General features: G+C 31.3%; 1 long non-coding RNA gene across 1 annotated transcript; it reads right to left on the bottom strand.

Annotated features, from left to right (window-relative positions):
• Positions 1–8,432: 8,432 nt before the first annotated feature.
• On the bottom strand, positions 8,433–10,814 carry LOC127148883 (uncharacterized). The gene is made up of 3 exons (XR_007820080.1): positions 10,553–10,814; positions 8,742–9,766; positions 8,433–8,649 (listed from the first exon to the last, which is right to left on the bottom strand). It is a non-coding gene; the product is annotated as an uncharacterized LOC127148883 (long non-coding RNA).
• Between the last annotated feature and the right edge of the window lie 1,507 nt (positions 10,815–12,321).

Below are 12,321 nucleotides of genomic sequence, written 5' to 3'. Positions count from 1 at the left end.
TTATTTAGTTAAGATCTAAGATGGATTACATGGGTAAAAACATATTTCTAAATTGATTACGATTTAACAAGAATCTTCATTAAACCAATATATAAAGAAACTTAATGCTCTTAAAGCAATTAGTTTCTTTTTATCCCATCAAGAAATAGTCATTTTATAACCATAAGACAATAGTTATTTTATAGCCATTACCGATTACTGGAAGATGGAATCTGGTATGTGACAATTTAGCATGAATAATTTCTAAGTTAATCTATTATATAAATTTAAAGTATTTATGCCAAACACATTTTGTATATTTCATGACTTATTTATGATATAATAATGAAAATATTGATTCACACTTTTACGTCAATTTTGAACTTATGGATATATGAAAATAATTATAAAAATATTAACATGTCAATAAAAATGTGATTCCAACGAAGAAGAAAAAGAAACCCGTCACTTTTTACTTCTTTAGATCTCGTGCTAATATGGAACAAGTTTGATTTAAAAAAAAAAAAATCCTATTCAACAAAATAAATTTGAGCATGCAGGATCTTTTTTTTCCTAATTTTTAATTAATTACAAATTAACACACAAATTAAATAACTTTCTTTTGCCTTCTGTGTAGCAATGGATTCTTCAGGTGGTTCTTTAACATTACCATTGAACCACTATGTTGGCATCAAGTTTATGCCTACTAATCAACAACTTCTTCATTATCTTCGTTGTAAGATTTATGGTCAGCCATATTTTCAAGGAGCTATTTTCGACTTTGATCTTTATGGTGGAATCGAGCCATGGGAAATCTGGCGAAGTTTTGAAGGAATTGATGGTGAAGATCTTTACTTCTTTACTAAATTTAAGAGGTCAACAACGAACTCCGAACATTTATCTACACACATTAACCACAAGATTGGCTTCACCAATGGTACTTGGAGTAGCAAGAATTCCGCCACTCCAATTTATGCTAATGAAGATGATCATGAACAAATAATTGGATATCGCAAGCGCTTTAGGTATATGTTTTGGTTAAACTAGCTCTCAATATATGTTGTTATTGTTGCGTTTGTTTTAAGTTATTAGGAAATTGTTGTGGTCTTTCTCTATTTAGGTATTCTGTGATAAATGATATAGTACTCTTGTAAATGATAGGTACGAGAATGACCAATTGCAAGAACACCATGGTGAATGGATAATGCATGAATATAGCTTGCATCAAGATCATTTTTGAAGTGCCAAGGTGTCTATCCCAATTATGTTTTATGTCAAATAAGAAAGAATAAAAGGACTAAAAGAAAATTAGAAATAGGACGTGAGGTGAAACAACCTAACAAGAAAAGAATATCGGCACCCAAGATCTCTGGTAGTGAAAGACCAAAAGCAAAAACAAAGACGAAAGGTTCTATTGACCAGTTGCAACCAATAGATCAAGGACTAATCTACAACTCGGATATCGTGCTTGATATGACATATCAAGATATTAGTGTTGTGGATCACGTGTCCTATATGACCACTAATCAAGATAACACAAATGAAAGCACTAGTTTGGGTATTGAATATGTACCTTGCATACCCACTCACAACGAATGGAAAGATATTCTAGATTCAGGTGACTCGAACGACTTTGAGCAAAAAATTTAGATGAGTTCAAACGACATTGACTTTTCATCTTATATCCAAAACAACTTCGAGGAGACATTGTTTATTTTCAAAGTTTGATTGAATGTAGTTATTCATTGCATAGACATGGATCTATTTCATAAAATTTAAATTAATATCATTTTTGAAATAAAAACTTCAAATTTACACCCTAACTTTTTAAAACAAAAAGTATTTGAGAAATTTTCAAATACAGTGAATAAACAAAAATATCTGTAAAATATAGTAAAATTTTAAAATCATCCATGGTTAAAATATGAAAATATGTTATGTTTTATAAATATTATTTTATCATTAACCATTATTATTTAGAGTGTATTTAATGGATAATCAGTCAATTAGTGTATTATTAAAATGTGCCTTTTAACACTTTGATAAACAAAAATGCCGTTATAACTTTTTTTATGAACAAATCCAAATTTGTTTTTGAGAAATTGAAGTCAATAGCAAGGTCGAAGATAACATTTGGAAATATGAAAAAAAAAATGTTTAGATTTTTAGCTACCTTTTCTTCTTTCCATTATTTCCAGATTGTCCTTAATAAGTTCTAAATTTGCCCTAAAATCAAAATACTAATATCTCTAAGAAGCACGTAGAGCGAATGAAAAGGAAACCAAGGTTGTGAGCAACAAAATCGAAGGTTTAAGGAACCTATTTACGCTACAAACTCTAAGTTTTATTCTAAGCGTTCTATTAGTTTCGCCTCCAAAATATCCAAATAGAATGTTTTTTTTTGTATTTAATTTGGTAATTCATATATTTGGGGAAGGGAGGTAAATAAAATAATTTAGTTTGTGTTTTTTTAGTAGATTAGAGCCAAATTTTTTCTTAATTAACTTGGCACAAACATTTTCACTATAATTAATTTTATCTATTATATTTTCTTTGGTTGATTATACTAAAAATTTATCTCAAATTCTTTTCAATACATTGTTTTTTTTCCAAGTATGTTGTATTTGTGGAATTTTTTGTTAGGTAGATTTCTTTTTTTATAATCAAACTGAAAGTTCAAATATTGAAAATTTTAGGATTTTTAATAAGACAAAAATTATTTTCATGTTTGAATTTTAGATTTTTTTAGTTTACTATGTAAGTTTGGTTTTGGTTGATCATATTAAAATTGATGGTCAAATTTCTTTAACTACATTGTATTTGTGAGATTTTTTTGTTAGGTAAAATTTTCTTCTGTAAATCCAACTTTCAATTTGAAAGTTGGATTTCTAATAATGGAATTTTATTTTCATATTTGAATTTTATATTTTTTAATTTATTATCAAAGTTTTGAATACAGAGTATAGACTATTTGTGTTTGGATTGATGCTATAAAAATTGATTATAAACTTTCTTTAAATATATATATATATAGATTGTTTTTTCCTTTAACTATGTTGTATTTGTGGGATTTTTTTTTGTTATATAGAATTTTCTTCAATAAGTAAATTCAAAGTTCAAATTTTGTAAGTTTCAGAAATAGAATTTTATTTTTATCTTTAATTTAAGATATTTTTTTAAATTTACTATCTATTTTAGGGAGATTTAAAGATATATAGTTCGTTAATGAAATCTTTTTGTCGTTAAGATTTTGATTTTAGATTTTGTTTTTCAAATTAATGAGTTGTGGGTTTTTTTTTTTATTTTGATATTTTCTAATTAATTAGTTTTTATTCTCTAGGGATATTTTCGTACCTAGATAATTGGTAATTATTAATAATAATAATAATTTTGCCACTTTTCCTAATTTTAAATCTTTTTTTGTTAACTTTAAAATTAGATATTTAAATTTTACTATTTTTATTGTTGCCCCAATTTTTTAATGGCAAACCGTGGAAATAGAAAATTTATAGAAAAAAGAAAAATAGGCTAAATTATTTTGATTTATGGTAAAACTAACTGATAGAATAATTTTTCCATTTTTTTGGTCCGAATTTACGCGATGGAAATTGTCCATAGACAAATATAGTATATTTCTTGAGGTCAAAAAATCAAACAAAATATTACATATATCGAATACATCGTATTTGTAAACACATCCACTTAGGATAATTCTTAATTAAATTTAAAAAAATATTATATTGGTCCAACAATCTCATGACATTAGTTTCAACGTCCCCTTCTTATTAGGATACAAAATCAAGTAATTAAATTATTTATAAAGATATATATTAAATAATATATATTACAAATTAATAATAACAATTTCAATCTACACCATCCCCTAAAATCGTCAATTTGAATTCAAATTTCCAAAAATAACTTCAAAGATTGCATTTTTTATTTTTAGAATTATTAATAAAAAATATACATAAAAATACATAAAACAAATTTGATATTCTAAAATTATTTTTAACATTATTTTCCACCCTTAGTTTAATTCAAAATTATAACATTATTTTAAAATTCAAACTATACATATTAATTTTAGATTATTAACTTTTTTTTAAATTATGCGAAGAAAAAATTGAATTCCTAAAATTATGCTAAAGATAAATGATAATCCATTAATTTAACTATTTTTTTCAAATTATTTTCGAAAAAACATACATAAATTAATTCATTTTAGATTCAAAATTGAATTTCTAAAATCATGTGAAAGATAATGGATAATCCATTAATTTCACCGTTTTTTTATTTTTTAAATCATTTACGAAAAAAATACACATAATACGAAGTTTAGATTCTTAATTTTAATTCCTAAAATTATAGCAAAGATAATGGATAATCCATTAATTCTACAATTTTTTTTTTTAAAATTATTTATAAAAAACATACATAAATACATTAATTTTAGATTCTTAATTTGAATTCATAAAATTATGCCAAATATAATGGATGGATAATCCCTTTTGTTGGAGTTGAGGAGGCTTCTATCTCTTGCCAGAATTCTCTCCATCTTTTCGAGTCAAAATTTCCAACCCACAAAGGAAGAGAACTCCTCTATTTATAGAGTTCCCTGGTGGGCTTTTATGGACTTGAGCTTGTTCTGGTCCATGGACCATATCATGGGCTCAATCACATGGATTTGAGTCATATTTTATTTTAGCCTAAATTAAACTTATCTTTGGACTCAATTGAATTTTAGCCTAACTAAATAATATTTAATTGAACCAAAATAATTAATTTGACCTAATTGTCATAATAAAGACACGTGAATTGTCCAATTTGTCTTTAAATTTAATTTGGGACACAAGCCAATTTTTAGTTAATCCAAAATATAATTATTTTAGTAAATGATGTGGCAATTTGTGATTGGTTCCAAAATTTCTTATTCAACACCTTTATTTTAACATTTTTTATTTTTTAAATTATTTATGAAAAAGCAGACATAAATATATTAATTTTAGATTCTTAACTTGCATTCATAAGATTATGCCAAATACGATGGATAATCCCTTAATTTTAGCATTTTTTATTTTTCAAATTATTTATGAAAAAACGTACGTATATATATTAATCGAACCTTCCAACGAACATATAGTTAAAATACAAATTAGTTTATATATATATATATATATATATATATATATATATATATATATATATATATATATATATATATATATATATATATATATTCTAAAATTAGTTTTAATTCAACATTTTAACAATATTTTAAAATAAAAATTATACACATTAATTTTAGATTTTTAGTTTGCCCTACAATTATGCCACATTTAATGTTTGATATCTATCACACCCTAATTTTACTCCATAGGTCACAGTTTTAATTCAAAATTTTCAAAAAAAAAAAATCCAAATTGTACATCTTAATTTAATTAAAACTATTGCTTTGAATCCTTAAAATTATGCCAACAAGATGAAGCCAAACTGTTCTTCAACGTTAAAATTCAATCACGGAGAAGCGAGGAACAACGAACGAAAAGCAAGGAACAGCGAATCGAAAAGTCAGAAACGACGAACAACGAACAAAGATATGATGACACGAAAGAGATGCTAATCAAATGAAGAAGATGTGAAGGAAAGGAGATGGGACAAAGAAATGCTAGGGTTTTCGAAAGTGAAGAAAGAGATGTTGGGGATTTAAATTGCTTCCAAACTCCAAATTATGAATGAGATGTGAAATAGTGGCATGGACAAATTGAATGGGATGTGATATCTTATAGATGATTTGATGGTTTATTTTCTTGGAGGAAAATTAAAATATTTAAGTGTAGGTGCATAATTTGTATTAATTATAGAGTATTTGTGGATTCTGTTACAAGTGTATTTAAAAATTACATTTGTCATTTAGATAAGGGTATTTAAGGTATTGTTCTCCTATTTTTAATTTAATTTTTTTTTGTTTTGCTATTTTGTCAAATTAGTTCTACTTTTGTCGTTCTTCTTGTGAGCCATTTTTTAATATTATATAGAAGTATAAAACCAAGTGATTAAGGATGTAAATGGGTTTTGGGAGATCTTTTGACCAATCCAAATATAATCCAATAGGATATTCAACCCAACCCAACCCTCAACATTCGAGTTGAGTTGGATTTTCGAGTTATTTATTTATTTTATTTTTTAAGTATATAATTATTAACTTAAAATATTTAAATTTATTTACAACATGCTTTAACAACTAAAATTTCATAAAACTCAAATATTAAATATTAAAATTCAACAAATGTATTATAAACTACAAAAAAAAAAAAAAAAGCTTCACAATAATATATATGAATTATAGTATTTATAAGTTTGTAATATATATTTTAATAATATTAAAAATTTGAGTTTAAATTGGGTCAATCCAAATTTTTAGAAATGTAAATCGTGTCTAATTCAATGCGAGAAAACATACAAAATTCAACCCAAAAATAAAAACTAACCCAAGTCAACTCACCCAAAAATCAACCCAACTCTTAGAGTTTGAGGAGTTTATTGAGATTATTTAAACACCCATGAAACCAATATTTTATATTTTATTAACATTGAAATATTCCTTCATTTTAAAATTTTAATGAATAATACATTTTAATATTCGGAAAAGGATCATTTCGGAGCATTTTCGGGGGAAAATGAAAAAAGATTTTGGCGCCACTTTCGAAATATACCCCTATAAATTACTTTTCATTAATTGCAAACCTCCCTCGCCCTCTCCCCTCTCCCTCTCCCTCACCATCGCATCGTCCGACGATCAACCAACGCTTACCACCACCTCTGCCACCATATCCGATCAACAGAGGTAATCTTTCCAAATCATGATTTTATTATTATTAACATTTTGCAAATCAACGCACACATTAAATAACCAAACAATATTTTTCTTTTGCCTTCTCTGTAGCAATGGATTCTTCAAGTGGTTATTTACCATTACCATTCAGCCATTGCGTGGGCGTCAAGTTTAGGCCTACCGATCAACAACTTCTTCATTATCTTCGTTGTAAAATTTATGATCAGCCATATTTTCAAGGAGCTGTTTTCGATTTTGATCTTTACGGTGGAATCGAGCCATGGGAAATTAAATATGGCAAAGTTTCAAAGGAATCGATGGCGAAGATCTTTACTTCTTTACTAAACTCAAGAGGTCAACAACAAACTCTGGAAATTTGTCGACGCACATTAATCGCAAGATTGGCTCTGCCAATGGTACTTGGAGTGGTGAGAATTCAGCCACTCCAATTTATGCTAATGAAGATGATCATGAACAAATAATTGGATATCGCAAACGTTTTAGGTATGTGTTTTGATTAAACTAGTTCTTAATATATGTTGTCATTGTTGCGTTTGTTTTAAGTTATTAGGAAACCATGTTATGGTATTTCTCTATTTGGGTATTATGTGATAAATGATATAGTTTTGTAAATGATAGGTACGAGAATGATCAATTGCAAGAACACCATGGTGAATGGATAATGCATGAATATAGCTTGCATCAAGATCATTTGAAGTGCCAAGGTGTCGATCCCAATTATGTTTTATGTCGAATAAGGAAGAATGAAAGGGCTAAAAGAAAATTGAAAGTACAACGTGAGTTGAAACAACCTAACAAGAAAAGAATAATGGCACCAGACCAATTGCAACCAATAAATCATGGAGTAATAACACATGAGACAATCTACAACTCAAATATCATGCATGATATGACTACTCATCAAGATACCAGTGTTGTGGACCACGTGACCAATATGACCACTAATCAAGATAACACAAATGCAAGCACGAGTTTAGGTGCTTTATGCCTAACTTGCACGCCCACTAACGACGAATGGAAAGATATTATAAATTTAGATGAGTTAGATGACATTGACTTTTCATCTTATGTTCCAAACAATTTCGATGAGACATAATGAATTTTCAAAGTTTGATTGGACATAACTATTCATTGTATAGACGTTATGTGGAAAGCATTACTATTAATGAAGTATCATTTATTTACTTCTTCTTTTTTTCTAATACAATGAATATCATTCTTTGGCATTCTAAATAACACTTCAGTATCTATCTGTTTTCATACTATAAAAGTACGCTTTAGCAACCTTTAATAAATATATTTTCACACCATTTTAAAATAGTTATTACAATCAACCAAAATTATTCGAATTATAAGAAAATTCAATTTTGAATAGATATTTGTTACTGTGTCATTGTCCTGTATTTCTAATTTAAATTTCTATCCGTAATTTTTATATTTATTTAATCTCTAAACTTTTGAAGTGTCAAATAAGTCTTAAACTTTTGATCTCTCACAAATTCAATAATCGCAAAAGTTAGGTCTATATGTCTATCTTTGCATGTCCCTATGTTTTTCCACCAATGTTAAAATGTTAAACATTGCAGCAAGGTTTGATCATTCACAAGATACATATCCTAAAAGGGCTGAATTCAGTAACCAATATAATGAGTTTTTTCTTTTCTAGATCATTTTGACAATACAATACCAAGAAATTCAACAGGAAAAAGCAACCCTAAAGAGTTCAAATTTAAAGCATCCTAATGACCCTTATTTTCACCACGCATTGTCCCCCACCTCCTTGGTTGATGTTGCTTTTAAGTTTGTTTGAAAATCTAAAAAAATAAGAAAAGATCATTCAAATAACATCAGATCACAATAAACACATTACCAGGTCCCATGAGAGCATATATTAAAATTATCATACCTTCCTAGTTCCTCCATGCGAATAGCATCCTCTATATGTTATCGAATATCAACTCGATCGTGCAGTATCCTTGCTTAGCCCAATTGTGCAAGTATGCATGAGCCTCTACTAGATTTGAAAACATTATTGCTATAGACAAGTTTTTCTCTTCAATACATTTCTCAAAGCAACTAAATCGTTCAAGAGTAGATCGATCTCACGTACCAAACAATGTTTCAAATCTTAGAAATCAATTCAGGAAAATCTTTCATAATATCACATACAATCAAATTCAAAATATGGGCACAACATTTAACGTGCACAAATTTACTGTCCAAAACCAACTCCTTTTCCATACACCATTTGTTCAAACATCCTACTCCTTTTCCATTAGTCTCTCCATCAAAATTCTTGATTGAACAAAAATTGAGAACCCTTAGCTACTTCTGCATTTTCCAATTGACATCAATGAAATGTCCCGTAAGAACTATCATATCTTGATCCAACGTCTAAGTATGAATTGCGAGAGAAACTCTAGGATCTTGTTCTACAAAAATCTTCTTTAGAGATCGTTTCTTCACTTTGATATATTTTCAGTATATATATTTCACAAAGTTGAGAGGCAGTTTATCAATAATGGTCATTTTTTCCTTTGGTATTCTTAGCTTGCAACTTCTGCATAAAAAACTCTACCAGTGAGTGTTGAATCAAATGACTTTGATCAGTTCTCACCTACACCCTCCTCGTCCTCCTCTTCACTTTCTAATATCAGATTCTCTTTATATCCATCTTCTGCCCCACCGCAACAAAGACGATCAGTAGGATAGTTCTCGGGATATGCTTCCATATTTTCCATTCAATTTCTCTTTGAATGATTGGCATATAAAGCACCACAATATTCACATTCAACATCATAAGGATCATTAATATCAACATTACCTTCTTGCTTCCTATTGTCTTGATCTCTCGTAGTAGCATAATCTACATTTTCATCCTCATTCGCAACCTCAACCTCGTCTCTGCACATGGAGTATTCATGATTTTCCCTACAAGAGTTCGAAAGAACTTATTAAAGTGGATCTAAATCTTAGAAGAGAGTAGGAAATGAAAGGTAGATAATGTGCATTGTCTCTAATTCTAAGGCTAACGAGAGAAGAGTTCGATTGAAAGTTCAAAATGAACAAAACTTTCCATTTCGGTTAATTATTAAATATCAGCTGATGTTAGTTTCACCATCGATTGATTTTTGATTTATCAAAAGAAACAAGAGAGGGGACAAACCAAACTCCCCTAAAACTAGCCGTTCATATCGTAGTAAGTTTCAATTCAAATTTGCTCTTTGTCATTAAAATCTTGATTGAAAAGTATTATACACTTCCTACTGTTGGAGAGCTTAACCAACCTTCAAACTTTTCATGTTTCTTTCTTTCTCCTCTGACTACTTCACATGGTTTGGACAAAAAAATTCAATTTTGCAGTTTAAATAAATGGTACAGGAAAAAAACAAGACTAATTTTCATTTTCCTTTTCGACAACATGTAATGGGGATAATCGGACCTGATCTTGAAGTCTAGATCAGTTTTGATTCTTCAAAGTAACGAAAAATAAGATTTCAAAACTGATTTTTATGAATACGGAGGATTTGACCAAAACTGAAATAAAGAAATCAAAGCAAAAGGATGTTGGCAACTTCTTAGGGCACAAAATGATGGCGGAAACGGCGGCTGACGTTCGCAGGAGTAACCAGTGAAGAGGGAAGAGAGAGGTATCGGGTTGAGGAACAGTCAAGAAAGTAAAAAAGAGAGGGACATAAATGCAACTTTGGAAATTACCAATATCGGAGGACGTCGGCACTTTTTCTGGGCGGCGAGTAGGAGTAGGAACGACGGAGGAGTCAGTGGAGCAACCGGATAAGAAGAGGATGGCGACGAGTTTTAGGGCTTTTTCTGACCAAGAGATGAAAATGGAAGAGCATAAGATCGGATATAAAAGCCATTATCATTGAAAACATACAACGGGATCAAAATTACGACATTGGTGCGATCAAAATCGGTTAATCCAACTGAAACCAAACCGACGACGGCAGCGAGAGAAGTTCATATGGGACGTCGTAGCATGAAGAAGCCGACGGGTGATTTTTTCTGCAAACGACGTCGTTTGTCTTATTGCGTCTTCACAATTTTTTAGTCGAACGTATATTTTTCACCGTTTTTGTCATGGATTATATTTGTAAGTATAATTTTTTAAAAAAAAAGTTTATTTTATAAAACAACTAAATTTGAAAGTCATTTAAAATAGATTTTCTTTTAAAATAGATTTTTAAATATATTTTAAACAACTAGTTATTAAAAAGAAAAAACACATCCAAAACTTACTAAAAGGGTTCAGCTTGGCTTGGGAGGAAGAAGACGCCGCGGCTGAGTTGGGTAAGGAAAAACGGCTCGGGCGGAAGGAGATCGCGGCTCACGGCTAAAACAAAAGAGGCGCGGCTTACGGCAAAAAGGAAGGCGGCGGCTTACGGCTCGGCGACTGAAGGTGGTTGGCTCAGCGGCTCACGGCTTTCACAAAGGGCTCGGCTGGCGTCTCCAAGCCGCTTTCCCCTTCCGCTTTAGCTGTGAGCCGCACCCTTTCAGCCGAGCCTTGAACGCGCCATCTCCGCCGAGCCGCCAGCCGCGACCTTCCCCGAGCCGCGAGCCACCCATTCCGCTTTAGCTGTGAGCCGCGCCCTTCCGCCGAGCCGCGATCCGCGACCTCCCCACGAGCCACGAGCCGCCCTTTCGGTGAGCCATGAGCCGCGCCCTTTCCAAAGAGCCGTGAGCCGCGCCCTTCCGCCGAGCCGCGATCCGCGACCGTCCCCCGAGCTGCGAGCCGCCATTTCGGCGAGCCATGAGCCGCGCCCTTTCCACCGAGCCGTGAGCCGCGCCCTTTCCGCCGAGCCGAGAGCCGCGCCTTTCCCCGAAGCCGCGAGCCACTCCTTCCGGCCGAGCCGCGAGCCGCGCCCTTCACCCGAGCCGCGAGCCACCTCTTTCGGCCGAGCCGTGACCGCGCCCTTTCCCCGAGCCGCCACCCCTTTCGGCCGAGCCGTGAGCCGTGCGCCCCTTCGGCCCGAGCCGTTTTGCTTTGGCCAGCCCAGCCGCCAGCCGCGTCTTCTTTCTCCTCGTCCAGCCGCGTCTTCTTCCTCCTTGTCCAGCCGCGTTTTCCCTTTCCTTATTGTTTTAAAGTTTGAGGCCCAATTACATTTTATTTTTAAATATATTATATTTTTCTCATTCCTCCTAAATTCCAATGACATCAACTGTTTCTCTTCCCCAAATTTATTATCATTTTTCCAATTAAATTTATCTTTTACCTTTTTCATAGAATAAATTTTTTATGTGCAGAACTTTGAAACTTAATTAGTTTTTTTTTTTAAGTTTCATTGAGTATGTGTGTGGGGGTAGAGAATTGCTTTCTTTTTCTTTTTCTTTTTTTTTTCTCAAATATAGGTAAATATGATCGTTGAACTAACTAAAATATAAAATTACAAAGTTCAAATTTTCATTGGACTTGTTTCACGATTGACAATATATCGTATATCGTTTTCTTACTCTCTTACCTACAA

Source organism: Cucumis melo, chromosome 4 (genome assembly GCF_025177605.1).
Source record: "Cucumis melo cultivar AY chromosome 4, USDA_Cmelo_AY_1.0, whole genome shotgun sequence".
Classification (NCBI taxonomy): domain Eukaryota; kingdom Viridiplantae; phylum Streptophyta; class Magnoliopsida; order Cucurbitales; family Cucurbitaceae; genus Cucumis; species Cucumis melo.
This window is presented reverse-complemented; position numbering and strand designations above follow the sequence as displayed.